This window comes from Alosa pseudoharengus, unplaced genomic scaffold (assembly GCF_046254945.1).
Source record: "Alosa pseudoharengus isolate Yale_2024_CS ecotype anadromous, Long Island Sound unplaced genomic scaffold, YU_APseudo_1.1 YU_APseudo_1.1_scf_8, whole genome shotgun sequence".
Lineage (NCBI taxonomy): Eukaryota > Metazoa > Chordata > Actinopteri > Clupeiformes > Clupeidae > Alosa > Alosa pseudoharengus.
This window is the reverse complement of record NW_027468870.1, coordinates 27972482-27996876: the sequence shown is the minus strand read 5'-3', so window position 1 is coordinate 27996876 and position 24395 is coordinate 27972482. Positions and strand designations below refer to the sequence as shown.

Below are 24395 nucleotides of genomic sequence, written 5' to 3'. Positions count from 1 at the left end.
CAATGTGTGTGTGTGTGTGTGTGTGTGTGTGTGTTAGCGAGTGTGTGTGTGTGTGTGTGTGTGTGTGTGTGTGTGTGTGTGTGTGTGTGTGTGTGCGTGGTGGAGGTTCCCTAAGATGCAGTCAGTCATCCGATGTTTTACATAATTGTAAATCTGATTTTCAACAGGGTATATTTTTTTATATTATATCAATTGGATACATTTTGACCCTGAGGGCATAATTTACTGAAGGCAAAAGCTATACTGCATGTACTCTATGTACTAGCCATAGCCAAAAAGCTTTTTAAAGAAAACAAAAGTTAGCTTCGTCCAACATTAAATTCCTTTGTAACGTAGCTCAAACGATGCAAAACATTCTCAACACCATCCCCTCTGTGTACAGTACACTTCCAAACCATTGATTAGAGAGATACATTAAATATTAGGAGTAAGCATTTTATATTAATACTTCATCATGTTGACAGCCGCTTTATGACCCCACCTCCTATGAATATATTCATGAGAAGTTGACACCAAACACACACGAACGCCAAACCTCATTTCTGCTTGCCTATATCTGTGGCAATGACACCTACAAGAGCCAAATTGGTTCAGTGAAAAAGGCTGGGTGGGCTTGTCAATGCAGCCTGCCGAGATGGGAGACCCCTGTTTCATTTGTGGACAGATCATAAATGCACTGGCCGGCCACCTGCGCACCTCTTGCCTCAGCAGTCAAGCATTCATGCAGGGCAGAGCTTTAACCCAACCGTGGGTAGTTTGCTGCTTTGGAATCTTGCTGTACTGTTTGTAAAACACCAGAAAGATTTTAACTAGATGAAAGAACACATCTGCACTCCTTCAAAAAGTGAACTCCCCAGAAATATTTATTTATTGCTGTTAATGTTGCAGTGCATGCATTTACAATTAGGACTGCTTTGGTTTTTCCACAGATGAAATAACCCTAAAGGGTGAATAAATGTAGTAGAATCATTGAATAAGTCACATCAAGGCGTAATATTTAAACCCAATACTATTTGGGTCTCTGTAATTATTAGTTAACTATTGACACACCACTGGCTCACATACAGTACATAGTCAAAACTGTGGTAATGCTTTATAATAACTACACACAATTCATCATTTGTTAAGCCTTTGTTACTTATTAGTTAATGGTTTGTTCATCATTAGTAATTTATTGTTCATACATAATTTATCATCAGTAAAGCATTTGTTCACACAGTTATAAATGGTCTCATGCCTTGCAATAAATGGTCTTATGCCTTGCAACAAAATGTGTTGCAAGGCATAAGACGTCCTCACTTTAGATGAGCTCACAAAATATCATTAACTAACCACTTGTGACTCCTGAGTTAATCATGAATTATAGTATTAGGAAGTGGTTTATAAAATATGTATCCTCATCCTAACTAATCATTAGAGAATGTGTATGTAACAACTGTTAAATAATGGAAATATTACTTCATCAAAAACATATTATTGCATCATTTATTAAGTATTAACAATAATGTATAAACATATTTTAGATATAGGCTTATTTACTATAAACAAACCATTTATAACTGTGTGAACAAATGCTTTATTATCATCATCATTAACTAATATGTAACAAAGGTAATAATAAATGATGAATCGTGTGTAGTTATAATAAAGTGTTACCAAAATTGTTTGTGAGATCCACATCATATTAACTGGAAAAGCACAATTAAAGTCATGTAAAAAAAAAATATCATAACCTTGGTTCAGAAAAAAACAACTTGAGAAAACCTCTCCCTGACTTAAACTGAAAAGCACCATAACTAAGATGGGGGCACATCCCAAGGACTTGAATTGCATAAGGGATGGGTATGAGGGGCTGTTGTCCTCCTCAACTTCAGTACAATGTGACTCCTTAACAGACATAATGGAATGCATTCCACCATTATGGTCACTTCTCACAATACAACACAAATATCAGCTTGGAAACTAATCTTGTTTTGAGTGGCTACGGATGGCGTCAGAGAGAGATTTTTGTTTTCTCCACTTCCTGTGAGAAATTCATTGGCGTGAATCAGGTATTCATCAAGTGCCCTAAGCCACTCTGACAAATGTGAGCCATGGTGAATGGAGCCAAGAGACTGCTCAAGGACTTGTTGACTTGTTGAACAGACAAACAAACAAAGACAAACTGCTGTGAAAAAAAGACCCTAAAAGAAAAAATGTGCAAGGCTGCAATAGGGGTATTGTGCAATGTACACAAGTCTCAAGGGTATTCTAGCCCAATGATGGGGGTGGGGGATGCAAATTGAGAAAAAAAACAATTTCCTTGCAATTTCCCTGTAATTGAGCCATGCTACTTGACGCAAGATGTTAAGCAAAAGGGCAGCGGCCCAGACCAATATTCTTGTAGTCAGGCTAAAACAAGTTGCTGCTTAGAATTACAATGATGGCTAGTCTGGCTAAAGGAATGAATAATGTGCTTGAAAAAACACCATATGGAGGTGCCTGCTAAATTTTACATAAGCTAATTAATATTATTACATCTGGAAGAGTGGGAGTAGACTTTGTCACAGTTAAGCTTTTAGTTTCTCCTAGCTTTGGAAGTGCAGCAGAACACATTGTCACTGAGAAAAAAAATCAACAGGATTACTTTTTGAGATGACTGTATCACAGCAGGAAGCTGTGTAAACTGCAGGTCTACAATATAATTAGAGACAAGTTCACTTATATTTCTATTCTCAGAGCATCCAATAAGTCCGATTACAGGTTGCAGTCTAGAGCAACCTTGCCAGACAGACACCCGCTGCTTTCTAGAAAGCTGTTTAGATGGGTCTCGCAACTTGTCGACAAAAGACTACACTGATGCTCTGAGAAAGTGATACTGATGAGAGTACGGCAAGCCCCAACAAGCCCAAGCCAGAGCCAAAAAAACAAGCCCAAACTCACTTGTCCTATATCCACATCAACCCTACAGTATACCACTCACTCACTGCAATGCAGAGCATATAACAATTTTCTTCATGCTGACTAGCCTACCAACAAGTAAGCTTAATTCAAAGTAGGTTAGAAGAAGCAAAGGCTAAGACACTGTTCACACATGTAAGAGTATTTTATTTTAAAATAATTTCTCTTTTCAGAACAAAGCTCTCACAAGATCTTACTTTTGCCAAGTGTGCCATTGCAGGCTTGTTCCAAAGGCATTTCAGTGTCTGAGATAAAACTAAATTATGTAAGTGGGAAATATTGTAAGAGAGCTTTCAGTATGTTTGCATCTTAATACAGTATATTCATGCCACTCTTGCCTGATCAAAATAAAAGCACTATTCATGAAAATCAAACACAATTAAGGGGAGAACACAAATTCTCTCAAATTCTAATTTAGTGGCCAAACATTTCTGTTTGTGTGAATGTTCAAATCCTGCTTTGCTGTGTGTGTGTGTGTGTGTGTGTGTGTCAAGGCCGTAGTCATGATGTCAACATTGGGGGGGACCAAATCTGTGGTGAGGTGGACCCCCAAACAGAAGCCCCCCCCCCCAAATGTATACTTTAAAAGAAATTACAAACTAGAGTATCTTTTGATGACTTCTATATTACACAGAATGTGGTTCTTTGACTTATTACTTACACCTGAAGATTTTTTTAAACTAAGGCTTAGGTTTGGAGCCTAATAAATTTAGATTTTATGATGCTGGCGGCTAATCACACAATTTTAACGTAGTTTGAAAGGGACAGGATTCAGGAATAGGCTCCTAAAGCAGGCCCCTCTTCTGTCTGATAGAAAAGAGAAAAAGACCGCTTCAACCAGGGTTTTCTGCTCCCACTTGTTGGGAGCAGTGGGAGCAGAAAACCCTGGTTGAAGCGGTCTTTTTCTCTTTTCTATCTATTCGTTTGTTTGTCCTGCTCCCAGGTCAGACATTTGGATGTGCGGACTTTAAAACTCCCTCTTCTGTCTGACTCACCTGATGTTACCCCTGTATGCATTAGACTGGCTTCTGACAGAAATGACGTTTTGTGCCAACATGTAGAAACACTAGGCCTACTACAGCCTTTAATTGGTGAATGGAGGTGCAAATTCCTTTCTTTGGTTATTGTCCGCGATTCACATTAACTATTACGTATTGTAAACGTCGCCACATTTGATCACGTTTTGCCTGCATGGATGCGCGATTGAGTGCGCATCTAAATAATATGCAAGATGCAACAATCATTTCTTTTTCTTTTTTTTTTTTTTTTATTCACAATTTAGCACATACAACACACACACATCGAAACACGACAACACACAAAACAGCAGGGACAACACATCTAGACACATCATTTCTAAGAGGCCTATACACGGTAATTTCTGGCATTACTACTAGCATATGAATGCATTATTTATGTTGAAAGACATGAAAGAAATGACACAGGCTTGCACAAATTCATCATTTAAAATAAAACGTTTCACTTTCGCTATCATTGCGAGAATAGGCTACAATATGGAAAATGTTCCCTTTCAGTCTGATCGGCTCCAAACATGTATGGGATTTCCTTAGCCTGTGCTACACCTTTCCAAGAAGTTTTGTGAAAATTGTTCCGGTAGCTTTTGCGATATTGTTGACAGCCCTACCTTACCGCAGTAGGGTGCAGTAAATGGAAGCTTTTGATAGCGCACGCCACTAACGAAAAACGGAAAATCACCAGGACAAACCACTCAGGGGTGTAGGCTACTCTGGAACCATAGGTCACTAATTTGTGAGTTATTTACGTTTGATTACATTTTAGATACGTGTTGGTTTCCTGTAGGCCTAGTATAGCGCTTTATTCTTTCTTTATTTTTCTATGTCCGAATATTGGGGGGGACATTTTGGTCATATTTGAATATTGGGGGGGACACGTCCCCCTCAATGTCTATGGTGACTACGGCCCTGGTGTGTGTGTGTGTGTGTGTGATTTAATGTTGTTTACAACAGTCTATGGCACTGTGTTCCATTTGATCTTAAGAAGATTCAATTTTCAGACTACCCAGTCACTGCAAAGGCACACTATAAAATAATCTACAGTATTCAACATAACTGCCACCCTTCCCTGACTATATAGCATTCAATAACTTTGATTTACCAATCTTTTCCTTCAATGGAAGAAATAAAAAAATACTGTAAAACTCATCCTGTGTAATTCCTAGTTCTTTAACTTGCTCATCACCCTGGAGGACAAGTAGCAGTATAAATAACACAGTTCTACTGAGGACAGTGTTTCCTCCACTCAGCACATCTCATTTTGTTCAGTCGGAGCGCAGCTACCCAACATTGGGTGCAGATGACGTTGACACAGAAAAAAAAAGTTTCAAATCAAAAGTGAGAAAAAGGGAACTGTATTCCAGGCCTCTTGCAGTGCAAGACACTAGGAGAAGGCATCAGGACCTGAGGGACTACTCTTAGTCTTCAGCAAAATTGGCTAGATGAACAATGAATCATGTCATGATTACTGACATAGTGCAGCTCACCACCACCACAATTTGTTTTCATTTTAATGATTTTAATGGAGTGCCCCTTGACTGCTCTGATAAGACAACAAAATATCCTGAAGCGTGAACACCCCATGTTTTATCTGCAGTATAATAAAAGCTTGATTAATGAATGCATGAAATACATTTATTGCTCATTCTTTTCATTATTATTGTAATGTGAACAAATTGGACCAAATATTGTGAAACAATAAAATCTGTCCCTTTGTGTGTGAATACAGAATTCTTCTCCGCACCGAAACACATGTAAACCATAAAGGCAAACACCACAGTATGACGTGGTTCAGAAAGATGCTGGATCTTCAACTTAATCTTACTGAGTAGACCTACTGATGGAGCCGCTTATTGCCCTTCATAGCAGATGCTGTCCGTAGGCATCTCTCCTGTCCAGTGTAGACTGCGGAAAGCCAAGAGATTTTTTTTCACAGTGCTTTAACCACCCTCGGTTATCTCGCAAAGCATTCGGTCTATGGCTTGTAGGGCAATCTCTCAGCTTTCACCGAGTTAGACTGAGAAGCGGCTCGGCTGACAACATGCATTCTCTCCGCTCATTCTTCCACACACGTTTTCCTCAAGCAAAATTGGCAGAGATCAGACTGTGATAGGCAAAGCCTTTGCATTATATAAACTCCTTTTGTGATAAGTCTGCATGCAAAAGTACTGGTATATTTTCATGAATGCACCAGCAAAGCTGCAATGTGTGTGTGTGTGTGTGTGTGTGTGTGTGTGTGTGTTGCGCAACATTGTTGGCACAAGTAAGTGAGTAAACTGTCCATTCTGGTAGTCATCTGATGAAATCTCTTGCCAAAGCTTAAGTGGTGCTAGATACAGTCTCCATGTGATAGCATAATAGCTACACAGCCTGCCCCATGTCGTAGAGTGTGTGTGTGTGTGTGTGTATGTGTATGTGTGTGTGTGTGTGTGTGGGTGTGCCTTTCTCTGACAGCTGGACTACTGTATGTGTGTGTGTGTGTGTGTGTGTGTGTGTGTGTGTGTGTGTGTGTGTGCCTGTCTGTCATTCTGTCTGCCTACCTCTCTCTGTCTCTCTGTGCGTGTGTTGGACTGTGTCATTACAAGTCTAATTTCAAGAATCAGCCACCTCAAAAATCGGCAATTAATGGGTAACATTTTGTTGAATTGACATTTCAGAGACTCTTGACACTGTTGGTAAACTATCAAAATGTCAAAAGCTACTACTGTTGTGGATTAAATACAGACTCTCAAGGGAGGGTAATTGTTTTACCAAGTAGAATCATTTTAAAGTGGAGGAAAGTGTGTTATGGATTCAAGTGTGTTGTGTGAACCTCATTAGGGTTCATGGTATCATGAACTCCATGAAATACCTGGGCGTTTTAAATCACAATTTGGATGCCTCTGCCAAAACACTAAAAGTGGGTCATGATTGGATCCTCCGGCAGGCAAAATGTATGTCCAGATCAATGCAACAATAGCTTACTGAACATAAAATCACGTTTCTGCCATGGTTATCTCAGTTACTCCTAGAAAAAACAGTTGGGTGAGCTTAAAGATGACAAAAAATCGAAAATATTTTTTTCCCCCTTGGCTTTGCTGAATAAGATTGGTGAATGGCCACAAAGCTGCCATGAACTGCATGGTTGCTTCTTGGTTGCTTGGTTGCTTCATAGTTGCTTCTTATACAAATCTCGGACTTTGAAATGACCATGGATGGGCGGATCTAAACAAAGACAGAATGTGAGACAAACTACCTGTCTACATGAATTCCAAAGTGGCTTACATTTTATTTTTAAAGGTACACTATGCAAGATTTTTACCTTAATATAACCTTTACAAAGCCATTTTGATGGTAAACAAACTTGTAATAGGTGAATCGTTCACCTAGCATAGCTATACAGCATAGATGTGGAGAGTCGTTACCGAGAAAACCAGCCATGCAACTTCAAGAACGGAGGCCCGACAAATCTCGTGAGAATTGTGAAACATTACCTTGTCAGTAGATATAGCTCTTTGTAGATAGTTTTTGCCTGTTGTTAATCCTTTACCTCCACAACAAAAACATTTTCATTATGTACAGGGGGTACAAGTCATGAGAAGTTTGCTATTTACAACAGCAGAGTAAAATATAAATGTATTGCGACTCTAGAGGGAGCTCTACAGTTGCCAAAAAATACCTAAACCTACATAGTGTACCTTTAAATTCCCAAACAATGTGGCATTAAAGCAACATTTACATGTAACAACAACCACAAAACAAGAACAGCTTTAATTTACAGCTGCCTGACATGCAATTAAATAGATGCTATGACAACTTCAAATACTAGTCACTGACTTTCTAAAGGACACCATAATCAATTAACATAATTTGACTCCCTCCAACTCATCCCTGAAGCTAAACGATGAAGATCAAATGTTAATAGTGTAGAAAGCATTGTGTGTCATATTGGAACGGAGGAACCAGAAAATTAACAAATTGATTCCAATGCAGTGAGACCAAATTATCTAAATGCTTGACTGAAACATGTCTTTTCCATTTGCCTTCATGCTCTGACATGTTCCAACATGTTTACGGTGGACAGACTGTAATTGGGTTATAATTGTACACTAAAAAAGCATGAAAGGCACCTTGTTAATACCTAACTGCAGAGGGACATACCATTATGGGACATAAGAGGGCGAAACTATCAGGCAATTAATGAAACAATTAAGTAATCGCCTGGATTTGCGCGGCCCAAAATTCAGCGTGAACAGACCTGTCTGAGGCATGTTTCCCTCTGATTCACATTCACACTCGGGGCAGCAGTCGGATTATGTCTCGGTTGAAATCACCTTGGCTTTTTGAAGTGGAGTCACACAAACGAAGGTGCCCTTTACAAATAATACCCATTAGGATTCTGGAGTCATGGATCGGTGGCGAGTAGAGGAGGAGGAGAAGGAGGAGGAAGAGGTGGGCGAAGGTGGCGAAACTCAGCTGATGTTCACCAAAACCTAAAGTGCTCCGGTGATGCCACTCAAGCATTAGGGCCAATTAAAGATTGGGCTCTTTTCATATATTTTACACATTCTTACCATTCACACACACACACACACACACACACACACACACACACACACACACACACACACACACACACACACACACACACACACACACACACAAGATCAACTGAAACCAATGTAGAAAATGCATATTTGTGTACCTAAGATAATAAGCAAATGACTCTTTTCTTCACCATGCTTCCATGCTTCAGACAGTATGGTGCACACAGTGGCTAATCTCTCCAGTGTGCTCTATGCATGCACAGGATGGCACATGCAGAAAGAGCAACTATAACACAAACTGTATCAAAAACAAATAAGCAAGCAGTTTACATTACAAGATGAGATTAACACCATACATCAGCTCGCGGCTCTTTAATCTCCATTGTCCTCTGGTTGGCGCAAAGCAACAGACATGGCAAAGGGTAAGTGGCTGCTTGGGTCTAATAGCCTCACGGTCCTATAAATAACAGCCCCTGTTTCCTCTTCATCGATCAAAGACTGGCTGTAGGATTCCAGGGTATGGACTGACCCGCCTCCATGCCTAGACGCTTGGCTGGCTGGCTGTCTGCCTGCTTTCTGGCTTGCCTCATGCCATGCATGATCTATCAAACTCGTCTGTGCATTTCAGAAATGACACAATCTAATTGGTTGGCGAGAGAGGCCCATGGCACTTCCCCTGGGTGAGGATTCACACCCAGCTATGGTAAGCCAGACATGCAAAACAGTGCCAGTACCATGCCAGGTCCACACCATCTTTAACCTAGTGCACGGCATATACTGTCCTGGATATAACAAAATGTAGTGTTATGATTAGTGTATCTGCTACAAACCCTTGTCTGTGTGTGTATGTGTATGTGTATACTTTGTTTGAGTTCAGCATCCAGTAATGTTTACGGTCTGGGTGTATCGGGTGCCTTATCTCCAGACGGTCCAGCCACCCCCCTAACAACCCCCCCCCCCTCCCATATAGAGCTGACGCCAGCCCTCACCGCTGGGATCAGTATCAGGGTCAACGAGAAGATTTAAAGTCTCCACCTCGCCTGCCATTCGTCTGGCACATAGCCATTAGTGCTAGACCCGGGCGGAGATTGAAACATGCAGACCAAAAGTCGCACAAGCATCCAAGGACTACACAACCCATTCTTAGTGTCAGGAAAGGGACTACCCTCAGCACAGCAAAGGCCTGAATGTGAAGTTGGAGGTGTCTGTGTGATTGTGTGAGTGTGTGTTCACGATGGCGTAAACAGGCGAAGGTCGTTTTATTGAAAGTGAGTGAATTGGGATGTCAGAATTACAGAACGTTCTTTTGTGCTTAGAGGTTTCACAGCAGTAAATAAAGAACAGTTTCCATGGAACAGACAGAGAGACTTCAAGTTTGGTGCACTGAAAGAAAAACACTACAGGCACTAAAGAGTTCCAGTGAACTTAAATATATAAAAAATAGTATAATAGCGCACACATGATCCTTTTTTTACATTTGCAATCTTATTTTGGTTTATTCTATTGTGTTTTTCAATGATAATCTTCTTTCTTACTACATGTCAGCATTACTTTGATGTCCCTGGGCCCTATCTTATGTCTGGCACATCGCAGCACCAGGCGGGATGCAGCATATCTCATAGACCAAGGTAATTATTATCATCCCATACAGCACACACAATGTCTAAATATCAAAACAACTTGCGCCCCCATGAGTGTGTCCGTGAGAAAACGAAGTGTGGTCAGGCGCACTGATCGTACATTGCTGTTTGCAATCTAGCTTATGATCTGCCTCAAGGCGAGACCCTAGCAAAGGGGTCCCTTGCATTTCAATGCAAAGACTGTGCTAGTGTGCTTGGCTGAATGTCCTTAGGACTTACTCACTCATTCCAGTGTTGTTGTTTTTTTCTTGTTATGTCGTTAATTGTAACTTGTCAGTCAGTGCTGTGAAAGTGAATAACTAAGGCCCCTATCGTGCACGCGGCGCAAGGTGGTGCAAAGCGTGTTGCAAAGCTTATTCTTATCACTCTATAAAGTGTTGATTTATTGCACTTTATCACGTTTGATCACATAATCGCACCATCAAATTAGTGAATGTGGACTGGCCACGCCTTTAATGTCTATAAACTTTGTGCCTCTGACCATCCGTTTCTGATCGCCGAAATAGAGCCCTACATTTCCTGGTGCCTACAAGCTCTTAAGGCCAGGCGATTGCAGAATGTGTGTATGCTCTTCTTATCACATAAACACCTGTTTCAGCAGAGTAAGCTTTTGCATACATGGTCGCATTTGTGCCAGCAGATTCCTTTTGCAGAGATGCACTCCCATGTCATTATAATAGCTACTGTACGTGCCATGGTTAAAGCGCCCCTGCATTTTAATGGGAATAGGAGAGGGCACACTCATTGGTTTATTGGATGCTACGCCCAAAACACACCCATGTTTAATTAAGAAAAATTAAGTACAACCCTTAAAATCATGCATGTGGCGTCTGATCATTTATTCCACCATACAACTAGCAAAAGTGGATTTAGACCCACCCTAAATGCGCAAAACACATACACTTCAGACCACTAATTTTAGATTGTCAAAATAGGGCCCACTATTTTTCAGAGTGAACTTTCTGTCTTTGATTTCATATGAAAAGGATGAGTTTGAAGAGCAAGACATGTTTTTTCAATTAATACCAAGGTTTTTGTCACTGCCAAAGTCTGTTTAACTTTTCTCTTATTTTCCTTTGAGTAAAAGTAATCAATTGGGAGTTGAATTATTTTCAAAAGAATCCCACTGAATGAATGAATGACTGACTGACTGTCGACATAATATATAGTACGTGTTAGGGTTTTGTTCATTTTATAGCATATACGGAATGCCCCAAGATGTCATGGGAGTTCTTTGTTTTATTGAGGCAGAGGCCCATTTAATATCTGCTGGGAGCGGATGGGGCACCTCTGCCACTGAGACCTTTGTGTGTCATGACATGGTGCATGTGGTAGGGATGAGTGAAGGCAGAGAGGAGATTTGAGGAAAGATGAAAGGGCACCAGGTTGAAAAGGAGGAAAAATGGAAAATACTATTTAAAAGCCACTGAAGTCTGGGGAGTAATCAGTAGGCTCACGTCATTCAACTAGTAAAAAGCTTTTAGTATACCATTTTCTTTTCTTTAAAACTCATTCAACTAGTAAAAAAGTTTTTAGTATAGTGTTTCTTTTCTTGAAAACTCAGGGACACTCAGTCAGTTCAATGATCAGCCAATCAAACTTCAGTAAAGTCCCCCCCCCCCCCAATTCTATATACTATCTTATTCATCTATACAGGGACACAATTCATACAAACTGCCCGGCTTTTTGCTTTGATATCTGCCCTTAGATATGAATGATTGCTATGGCAGAAGAACGACTCCAGAGAGAGACTCCTGTATGCACAACATTTACATTCAGAAGAGAGAGCATCTTCTATGCACAATATTAACATTCATTAGAGGTCCACCTTCTGAGAGGGCCTGTTTAAACGAAAGTAGAGTAGCATAGATGGAAAGAAAGAATGAGAGAATGAAAGAGGAGAGAGAGGAAGAAAATTTAAGGAATATAGAAGAAATAAAGAATGCAAAGTACATATATGCCATTAAATTCCCATGCACAACTTTTTTCATGCTAATACTCCCAGCAATATCATTCAAATTAGCAGCGGCATCTCATAAACTCCTATCTACCATATCAACAAGACCCACTCATGTATAACAAGTGCACTTTATCATAGGACACTGGCTACGTCCAGTTTCATTTGAGTCCATTTGGAAAAGAACACACTCCACAATATAACCACGAGTCTGTCCAGTCGGAGAGAGGGGCCACACAGGGTTCTGCCACCAGCAACTACACAGTTTCCTTTCTTGACCACAGAGAAGCACCGAGTGAGCTCACAGGGCTTTGCCGCTGGCTTAACAGGACTTGCTGCTGGCTTCAATGAAGTCAGCACAGGTAGGCATTCAGTTGTATTCAAAGAGAACCTTTTGACTCCTAGTTTTGTACAAACAGTTGTTTACTCCTTGACCATGGGGCTAGACAGTCTTAGTCTATTGCAAGGCACAACGTCACAACTCTTATGTGAAAAAGCACAAATACGCAGCAGGTATCAAGCTCCAGCATACTCAATGGTCTCCTTCTGTATATACGCTGAAGCGCTAAATAATGTGCTCGTTTTTTTTCAAAATCATGTGCTGGTATCTACTAAATAATGCACTCGTTTAATAATTGTGTTCCTATGTTTTATTCACAGAATCTAGACCAGCACAACATACCAATTTGGGTTACTATACTCCACACATATAAAGTTCCTCTTGATCATTAAGTCAGAAGCAGTCATTGTAAATACACAAACAATACCTCTTTTCAAACGTAGTAGGCTAAGGTAGACAACAAGCCACAACTTAATATTCACAAAATTGATAAGACTTGGAAAAATGACTCAATATTACAGTTTACTCAATAGACAGATATAAACATAAAATTGAACATGAGTTAAAGGGTTGCAAGATCCAATGTGTTCCTCAAACCAATGAACAAAATGGGACATTAACATAACGCCCCTTGAGAAAGAAAAAAACTCTGGATGCACTTCCCACAGACACCAACGTAAACACTCTTTTTTCACAATAACTGCAGTGTCTCAGCTGACTCCGGCGACCCCATGGTAATTTCTTTCACCTTTCCCCTCTCTAATCAGCAGAAGATGATGGAAAAGTTGGCACCGGGAGATGAAGATGAAAGAGGCATTAAGGAAGCTGCAGAGAGCTGGTGGCATAATTGCCCATGGAAAGTTTAAGACGGATTACGGAGGGGGGGAGTTTTGTGGACTCTAGATCAGACATTGCTGCCGTATTCGCTGTGATAATTGCAATTCCCATTGATGTATGAGCGCTGTCACTCCTATGCAGCCATACTTAAAACTTAGATGTAGTTTCATGCGCAACTTTTAAGAATACTACAATCAACCGTGGAGAGAATTATGTTCTTAATGGATCTGTGGATATAAATGAGTGAAGATGGGAGAATCTCCACATGTTCTAAAGTGGCCATAAGGAAGAAGACACATTTGGAAGTTGTCCCCTCCATTTTGGTGCTCTGGATTTTCTTTAAATTAATAGGTCATTCCATCTCTGCATGATTCAAGATTGAATAAATATCACTCTGTCTCAATAATCTATCCTGTAATACTCACTGCTAAACAGCAGGAAGGATATTGATAACAACAATAGACCAGACATAATTATCATCAGACAGCTGCCTGATTGCTTTTCATCCTAACTGTTGCCCAGGTGATTGTGTGTACCAATGTTCTGGAACTGTGTAAGCACCTGATATTGATAACACCATAATATCAATATTATGCAGCTGGAATTACCCTGTGAAAATCAATCTGATGGAGTCACCAGGCTGTCCAGTGACCCCTGGACCTTTCTCTCTTATGATTTTCGATTTAGACTGGTCAAAAGAATATAACAATTTCTTAGACTGTTGGACTGCTCACTACTAATTTAAAATGTACAGTATTTTGTGTGTTTGTCTTGTTTTATTGTATTTTGGGTAACACTTTACGGTAAGGGTACATGAATTATCATGAATTCATGCACTAATTAATTCATGACTTATGTATTACTTAATTTCTTATTATCACCGGGAGAGAAGAAATACTCTTTTCTGATTGGCTGGCGGGTGGCCTTTAATTCTGAATAACAGGACACCGTTCCATATCAATGCTTATGAATGATAACTATAACAACCATAGTAGGACGACGGTTGCAGCGCTCTAGAATCTTTTGGTTGCAGGCTTCCCAACAATGGAATCAACTGTAAACAAGCTAACTGTCCATGCTAAAGTTGTACAACAAGCTGAACTAGTGAGCTTCTTTTTAAACAGAACCGCGTGTTTACAGTGTTTACAGTGGCAACCGGGTGATAAGCGGGATAACGGCCTTCGAGGTGTGTCCAGTTATACGGAATTAATGGACTTAGGCGGAGGCAACTCCCCTCCGCTGCGCGTCGGGGAGTTTTTGCCCCTCGCCCTCGTCCATTAATTCCGTATAACAGGACACCTCGGCGGCCGTTATCCCTTACATATCTCATAAATCATCAGGAATTCATAGTCTGTCATTTTTTTTCTGTCATAGCACATCAACTAAAGCATTAGGTACGGTGGGCACATCATCATGAATCACGATTTATTAAGCAGGATCATGATTATTTCTGTTTCTGCCAAAAATGTGGTCATCACTGCTCAAATTCTGATTTGAACACAACTTTGCAGTTCTTTTGCAAGATCTGGTTGTTTTTTTAAATTCGACCAAATCACTGCATCCGCTGATTAATGCAATTGCCACCACTTGAAGCAGTGTGGAGTGAGGAGCAGTGATGGGGGGTGGGGTGGGGGGGTGGGGTGGGGGCAGTAAATTAGGCACCTTTCCTTCCTTGGCCTCGTGCCATGGACTGAGCTAATCTCCATTTCTCTGGCCTCTGCACCTGGACTGAGTTTCTGCTCCACTATCCTGGGACACAAGGCCAGCACATCATACCACTATTCAGGCTTCCCTCTCACAGGACTTACCCCAGGTTGTCTTTTCTATTGGCTGTCCTTGACCGGAATTCAAAAGCCCTTCATGAGAACATGAACCCTGGTCACCGCAGACAAGGATGATGTTCTGCAGTATGTACACGTACATGACCGTGGTCTATTTTTAATTTAATTCACGACCAATTAAAGAGAGATGACATACTTTAATGTTTTTAAGACAAAAGCACACATACATCTATTTCATGCACAGAAGTAAGCATTTCTGCAGATTAACAGATATGCTTCTTAATCCTATGTGAGTCACTTTGGATAAAGGCATCTGCTGAATTCCCGTTACCTTTACCTTTCATCCCGTCAAAAACTTCCAAAACATAGAAACAAAATTTTTCTCCATGCCTTCATGAGATCCTAAGATCTGAAACATAGCCATTCCAGAGACTGTGCCAATATCTGTGTAATGCTTTTAGTTATATGATTTATTCCATTATTTCTCTTTTTACAACTACTGCCACAACTACCCCTGTTGCCCGCTAATCAATAGGCTCTCTGTCTTTACAAATGATTGGTACAAGAAAAGGCCCTCCACTGGAAAACATCAATAGCTGCTGGGGTCTTAAACAGGTTCTCCTCCAGAGAAATAAAGCAATGACAGAAAGCCCCCTGTGCTGCTTAGACAGAATGAGTTATAGATTTCAGCAGCGTATGACAGCACACGGTTTTAGGGAAACACTTTCAACATTGCATGTGACCCCAGTTCACCCAAATATGTGTATATGGTTTTGTGTCTCCGTATTTCTCAACATCTATGTATTCATTTGTAACTTTTGATGTCAAGAAACTTTCAATTTGCATCAAACAATATAATAGAGTACAGACAAATTAGACTTGCATGCATGCATGTTTGTTTATGTTAAACATGTTAATTTGCCACTGATCTGACCATCTTTCCATGACACACACACATACACAGAAAGAGAGAAAGAGAGAGAGAGAGAGAGAGAGAGAGAGAGAGAGAGAGAGAGAAAGAGAGAGAGAAAGAAATACCCCAAACCAAACAGCTTTCTTCCACAGCAGCTCTGGGTCATATACTGTAATCGCTGAATGAGTTGATGAATGGCCCTTTTAAAGCTTTTAATGAGAATGCCCAGTCTCCACATGAATGTAGGTCAACACCTTGAAGTGTCTGTTCAGTGACTCCACTTTTTGTATTATTTTAGAAATTAGAATGGCCGTGCAGGACAAAATTGTGATAGCCCAGATAGCAGCTAGCAGGTTCTAGGTCGGTGAAGACAACAAAAACTCCAATAAAGCAACATGATGGCGTAATTCTATGGGTAAAAAATATATGTTTAATAGAGTCCAGTAATCTTCATGACATTGCTCTGGACCAGTACTAAAATTCTAATCAGGAAATGTCCATGAAATGTCATGGAACACCACCTGCCAACTCCAAAAACACAAAACACACCTTTAATTACTTTCTATATATTAAATGGCAAATGTGTAACAAAGTACCGGTAGGTTCAGGTCGCAATGCATATGCAAGTGGGTATAGTGGAGAGATTAAACAGCAATCAAATAGATGCAGCGGTTGCATGCTTGGTCCCCAAAGCATCATCAAGCATTGAATAGGCTCTTGATTCGCCCTTCACTCTCGCACAGCAGCTTGTTTGTTTGTGCCCCGCGCAGAGAAAAACAGCTGCGCACCAAACGCTTCACAAATTTAACTGAAACAACAATTTATCAACAGAGACCTCCTTCACTTGTGTTCCCGACACAGAAATAGTAGCAGACTGGCGAATGTATGCGTCGTCTCGCAGATTCCTCAAGCGCCACACCATGCATCACCACGCTAGTGCTGAGATTATCAGATCCATAACAGTAAACACACAAACAAAGCCGATGATATGCATGAAAATGAGTATCTCAGGCACTTTCTCCTGCTCCCGCTCTCTCAACTAATTTCACAGAGGATCATGTCGACAAATGCTAATTCTACCCTTTAATTTTTTTCTGCACTTCGTTTCATCTGCTCTTAATAAGCTTGAAATTAGAAGAGACAGAACATATTGGTCTCATTATATAGGAAGCGATAAGGTCCCCTCCTTAATACAAAGAGAGGGGGAAAAAAGATAAGAACGCACGGGAGGGATTTGCAATCCAGAAGTAAGATGCAGACGCTCAGGTCTACCAACTGTCTGTCTTTATGCCATGGCTCAATCAGAAATGTCTCCTCCTTGTCATCGGCAAGGAGTATTACAGGAGTCTCCCACCCACAACATGGTCCTCTTCACGTCCACCTGAAAGATCACACTGAATGGAGGGGAAGACAAGAGACGAGACGAAGATGATCACGTGTGAGTGACAGACTGACACGTAGCCTGGTCAAGTCTCGGCCGTGAATGTTCACAAATGAACGGGCATGTTTGGCCCTTAACTTTCTTTTTTTAAAGTGAGGTTGCTATGATTCCCTTTAAGACAGGTAAAGGTATTTGGTTGTACTGACTTGTGGGTTACTGAGTCACTTAAACTCTCCTCTCCAGAAGCTGTGGCATTTGTCTGAGTGATACTGAAGCTTCCAAGCGTGATATTAAAAGGGAAATGTGATCAAAAAATGTCTCTGCTTTCGTCTACAGAAAAGGATGAGAGCGAAAGATTTGGATGTGTATTCATTTTGCAAGAAAAAATCTATCTTATCTAAACTGATGTTCAGCCCTGGTTTCTATTACTTCTGCAAAAATTGACACAAGGCCCCTGTTTGCTAAGTCACAGTAAACCTTCACACTGGGTCTCTTTCGATCTTGTGTTAAATTATTTTGTCTGGGGTTGTTTGGAACATCTTCAAGGTCTAACGTATTGTCTCAAATTGAAATTTAGCCTAACTTTCAAGTATGCTTTCTCATCTGCTGTTTCTGATTTGGTGGCCTTACTAATGGATTAATGGATGTCAAATAAAGGCACATTCTTTAAGATTATTATACAACCCCAAAAGAGAAAAGGTTGGAACGTTGTGTAAAAAGTGAATAAAAACAGAATGTAATAATCTGCAAATCTCTTAAACTCATATTTAGTTGCAAAAATGACACAGACAACATATCAAAATGAATGTTGAAAATGACAAATTTGACTAGTTCATGGAAAATATATGTTAATTTGGAATTTAATACCAGCAACATGTTTCCAAAAAAGTTGGGACGGGGGTAACAAAATGCTGGAAAAGTTGTGTAATGATAAAGAAAACAAAAGGAAGAATGTTTCACAACTAATTAGGGTAACTGGCAACACGATTGGGTAAGAAAAAGAGCATCCCAGAGAGGCAGGGTCTCTATAGAGGTAAAGATGTAGGGGTATTCATCACTCTGTGTAAACCTGTGTGCAGAAATTATGAAACAATGTAATTTTAATGCTTTTTAACATGAAATTGGTGAAGTATTTGGGAAGTTCATCATCTACAGGACATAACATTATTAAAACTTTGAGAGAATCCAGAGAAATCTTTGCAAACAAGGGAAAGAGCTGAAAAAACAAATTGAATTGACCTGTCATTATATGGGCTCAGGAAAACCTCTGATAACCATTGTCTATGTGCACAGTTTGATACTCCGTTCAAAAACTGCAGTCAAAATTGTAACAGCCAAAATTGTATTGAGACATGATACAGAAAATACCACTGTCTTATGGACTGAGGTGGAAAATGGTCTCGTGGATAGACCAATCAAAATGTGCCATTCTTTTTGGAAATCATGGACTCATCTGGGCTAAAGAGGAGAGGGCCTATCCAACCTATCCAACTTGCTTTAGTGCTCAGTTCGAAACCCAACATCTATGACGGTGTGCAGGTGCATTAGAGACTACAGCATGGGCATCTTGCACATTTGGCAAAGCACAATCAATTCTGAATGATGTATCCAGGTTTTGAGCAACATATACTGCCATCCAGGCAATGTCTTTTTCAGGGAATACATGTACCTTGAATATTTCAAACAATGCCGAAAAACAAGACTGGAGATCGCACTTAAAAGGTAGACTTCAAAAAACCGAAAATATAATCAAATAGTGATTTATTAACCTCACCAGACTCCATAAAGTGTAAGTACAAATGTTTCAGGTGACCCCATCCTCAGGAAAACAATACCAAAATTAATTCTGCACATATTTAAACAGTACTGTATTTCTCCATAGAGGAAGAGTCCAGGTGCTAAAATTGCCTGTCTGCAGTCCAGATTTGTCAAATTAGGTGCATAATGAATTGAAAAGCATGACTAAGAATACCCCATACTGTTGAGCAACTGAAATCCAATATCAGGGAGTAATGGGGCAACATTTAATTCTTAAAACTCTAGCAACTGGTTTCCTCAGTTCAGAAACATTTGAGAATTTTGTTAAATGAAGAGGTGAAGCAGCACACTGGTAAACATTCCCTGTCCCAACTTTTTTGAAACATGTTGCTGGCATCAAATTCAAAATTAACATATATTTTCCATGAAATAGTCCAAATATTCATTTTCAACATTTAATGTACTTTTTGCTGCTAAATATGGGTTTACGAGACTTGTATATCACATTCTGTTTTTATTTGCATTTTACACAACGTCCCAACTTTTTCTGATTTGGGGTTGTACAATGTTAATAGAACGCTCCATTGATTTGAATGGGATTTCCCAATGCTCTACCGTCAAATATATTCATGTAATTAACGCTGAAACATGTAGTTACTGCTGTCAGTGGCAACCGGTTTTGTACTTCTGATTTACGTCTTCCATATCACTCTGCAAGTAGTCCGGTCACTTCTTGCATTGGAACTTCATTCAAAAGTGAAAGCAGATAGTTGATCAGCAGTGTTTTAAAGAATGTCAGCGTGTGTTGAACTATTTGTTTCTCAGCAAAAGCCACGAGGAAACGGTAACAAATAAATGTAAAGAGACGTATAATGTGGAGTTTATTTTTTCATTTTGGCAATGTATGGAGCGCTGGTCATTATCGGGAAAATAAGTCCCTTCAGGGTGAAGCAAGTCTAGTTCGCCCTGTCTGGACTTATTTTTCCGATAATGACCAACATTCCATACATGCATAGCATATGGCTACTCACATACAATATGCTCCTATATGCAAAAACTGAACCTTAACCCATCAAACCAGACGGCATTCCTGGTCCGTCTGGGTAGGTGCCAACAGAAATGGTGACGAGATCTAATCAAATACATGCACATTTATACATATAAAAACATGAGGGTCAATCAATTGCAACAACTTCTGTTTTGCCAAATTTCTGTTTGAAATATTAAAATGATGGAGTGAAGGCATGTGAAATAATGATGTGCATTTCACATCAGAATTATACTTTTCATCATGTGGTACAGGCTGTGTGTCATTAAAATGCTTAGTTTTAAAGTTATTTTCCCAAGTAATGGAAACGGAACTGGTAACGATGAAAGCATGACCAGTAAGCCTGAATTATAACTGGGTGGGTTAATGAATGTGGTTCCAGGATTTGTCTGGGACAAAGCAGATCCCCACTCGTCCTGTAGATAGTACAAAGTACGATGAAATGAGAGGGGGGAAACAACCCAATATTTGCCACTAATTAGCAAAAGACTGTTGACAAGACAAAATAAATTGACAAGAAAACCTTTTAATGGTGAAGCTCTGTACATAATAATGACCTTTTTTTTTTTAACTCTGCAGCTCAGTAAATGCACTGAGGTGGAAAAGCTCATATTTGTTTAGGAGAACATCACAATTACAGGTGGTCAATACTCTTTGATTTCTTGTGCAGGGCCACACACAAAAAAGCACATCTGCTTCCTTCCCTCATCAATAATGGTGAAACACTATGTTATTATTGGAGTGGCATTAATGGTATAGGACTATTCATATTGGTACTGGTATTAGTAGTAGCCTGGTGTATTAGTGGTAGTATTAAATGAGTTATCATACATTTATGACAGATTCTTTTTTTTTTTTGGCTACTGCAGCATGGGAATCAAACACATTTTTCTTGCTGCTTGCATGCTTATTCACACTGCTAGATTTGATCTGAAGTCTCGGAGCCCACCTCCAGCTGAATTGGCTCTTTGTATTTTCTGTCAACCCCCAAAGAAAAGGCATAGCAGAAGCCTGTCACTGATGCTGAAGAGAGAGCCTTTCAGCCAAGCCGCGGAGGTCTGTTTGAATGGCACCTGACGCCATTTATATTTAAAGAGCAAATGTCTCTCACACAGCCGGGGTAATTCGGGGGTTTCTTGTTTGTCTTGTAATGACAGCTTGCCAGCTGACAAACCAATCCTGCTAACCTGAATGCTACCCTGCAGCAGAAACGCAGGTCAATGTAAAAAAAAAAAAAAAAAAATTGTTGCTCACCTGAAGTGGAAAATGTGTGGCCAAAAGTTTCTATTAAAAGAACCTTGATGGGGCAAGCTGACACTGTATTACCACCAATGAAGAAGGTCACAAAATGCTCTTAACACGGCAGCGTGTAGGGTGTAGGGTGAGCCACTGTCAAGTCAGTAGCTGATCTCGAGACCCCCATCGTCTACCAGCATATGACACAGGTCAGGAGACACACCACTTTGCCCATGGGGGCATTATGAGAAACTATAAGCTATAGCCTGTGATAAATGCCTGCATGTGTCAGTTGATATAGAATGGTATAATGCACAGGGGTGTATGTGCTTGTCTGAATCCTTAATCTCTCCAGTGTTTGGTGTTTTAAGCCCCCAACGTCATCTTCCAGGCAGCGCTGCATGGAAGGCACTAGGGTTAGGCAAGGGTTAGGGTTAGGGTTAAGGTTAGGTGCCTTGAAGTTGACGATCGCAGCGCTGCCTTGAAGTCGATGGTGGGGGCTTATAACACCATTGAGAAATCTAGGAGATGGGAGATGAAGATGGAGACAAATTGACAAGGAGATGGAGACAAATTGACAAGCGTGATTTATTTTTTGCAGAGAGAATGTGTAAGCCCCACCACATACTTCCAATCAAACAGAACAGAAAAGAAGAGAGGAGAAGGAAATGCTCTTGGCCACACTGTCTCCTGTATAGCATATTTGTGCCTCATATTCAGATTCAGGTTTAGATCTGATTTTGTTGGTAGATAACCTTAGTGAGGAAGGGGGGTGGGTCTGGGACACCAGTCTTCTGGAGGTGCTGTGTACCTTATTCAACAAAACAATGATGAAAGAAGGTGCCTGCTTGACAACCCCAGTGAATTGCCTACAAAGCTTGCTCTGTCATGTCATTGATGTTTTTTTGCCCACAAAGGTTGCTTTTATTTATTTTTTTATGTTAAATAGGCTTAGCTGTTGATTGGCCACTGTGGGAAATTGCCTACCTATGGCACAAGGAACTGAACACCTCTCCTGTGTCTATCTGAAATGAATGTAAAGCTGATGATACTGTAGGCCTACACATGGCAACTCTTTGAGCAATGTTACTAGGCAACCACATAACTAGTCCCATGTGTTCTAATAGAGTACCGAAGCCATGACGTAGCGTTGCCAAGGCAGCAATTTCACTGGATCCAAACAAATCAATCTACCATTAAAAATCACCATAGCGGTGGTTTTCTTAATCTATTTCAATCATTTTACAACGTTTCTAAGACGTTAGTGTAATCGGGTTATGTTTGGAGTTTATCCTTTTTTCATTTTATTTGCAAGTTTAATAGTGTATGTCTCCTTTAAATGCCAGAAAACTACAGTGACGTCAAGATGTAGTTCCCAAAGGGGTTTTTGTAGTGATTTCTGGGTAGATTCAGAGGAGTGGGAACGTTGAAAAGGAGACAAGGCTGCTGGCACAAATGCAGGAGAATAATCGTCGTCAATAGCGTGTGTAAGTTGCATAATTGTTAAAATAACGACAGAATACACATTTAGTAGTATGTAACTTCGTACTTTTTGAGAAATGAGTTAGTTTGCTAAAGGAGGCCTGTTGATTTAGATATGTGAATTAGCCTCGCCGTCCTGAAATGTGTGCTTGCAGATTTGTCCTTGGTCAATGCAATACTGTTTCGTTCGTTATGAAAGTAAAGGTTGAATGACATTTAAAGGAGAATTCCGGTGTGATATTGACCTAAAGTGTGTTGAAACATGATACCGAGTGTGAACGTATGTCTCATAGCTAGGGTTGGGCACCGAAACACGGTTCTAATATGGCACCGGTGCCGACACAAACGGTAGTAACTGCATCGAATAACAACGTGGATTTCGGTGCCTCATTTCGGTGCTTAAATAGCGTCTTTTTTTTTTTTTTTTTTAACCGAGGCATCACTGCATGTCATGCGCCATCTCTAACTTCTTGCTCTGATAGCAACACATCCAGATACACTTACAGTAGCTAACATATGATAAACACTGGATGTATAAACCAGAGGGGTGCACCACATGAGTGGACAGTGTTTGACAGCTTGCGTGAGCCCAAGTAGCTTACTTTAAAGCGATATCGCGAGCTCCTGTCAAAATCTAGCAGTGGGCCTAACTACACACAAGCAAAAGGCTATGAAACAACATCAACAGTAGGCTAGCCTAGCCTATATGTTACACAATATCCTTGCTAATGCCCTAACTGACATTTATTTGAAATGTTATCAGCAAAGTTGTAAGGTGAAAACTTTATTTCACGGTGTGTTAAACAACATAATGGCATAATATTAATCTTTCATGTGCATGAGGTCCATATGAATATGAAGATCATGTTAAAAGTTAGCTGGCAAAAACAAATATGTAGGTTACATACCTGATGTCACTGAGCTGTCAAAGAGGCTACGAAACCATCACCGTATGTTATCACTAATTAAACTCAGCTGACTGGTGTTAGCGCATAGCCATAGTTGCTGTTAAAATGCCTTCTGCTGGGAATCTTAACACTTCTACACCGACATGTAGCCTAACATGTTCAAAACTACTGGGTGTTATGGGTTAAGACATACAATTTCTTGAAGCATTTGGCAACACACTGAATTAACTGGAAAGTAGAGTCCCTGTTAGATTAACTTGCTTGCAAATGCCGTTGTCCATGACCTGGCAGTTTTATGGCAAGCGGTTTTAACATACCTTATGGCAAACCGCCTACACTGGGTAAACTTGAAAGCAGAGCTTACCATTGTGTGTGCATGCATGGCAAGCTGTTTTAACATTTAAATGTATTATTCATAGGAGCAATGAGATATTGATAGTAAATTGAATATAACAGTTCAATTTCATGTTCAAATTTGTCTCATCAATAAAAAAAGCAATTAATGCTTTAGACCATTTTAATTTAAAATATTTTAAAAACAAAGTACCGGTTCAGGCACCGTTTCGGCACCGGCACCGTTTTAAAAGTATAGTTTTAGCACCGGTATCGGATAA

General features: G+C 40.1%; 1 protein-coding gene across 3 annotated transcripts in view; it reads right to left on the bottom strand.

The window, feature by feature from the left end:
- Positions 1–24395, bottom strand: part of ntm (neurotrimin) — a 230048-nt gene that overhangs the window by 50717 nt on the left and 154936 nt on the right. The gene's annotated exons all lie outside the window — the stretch shown is intronic.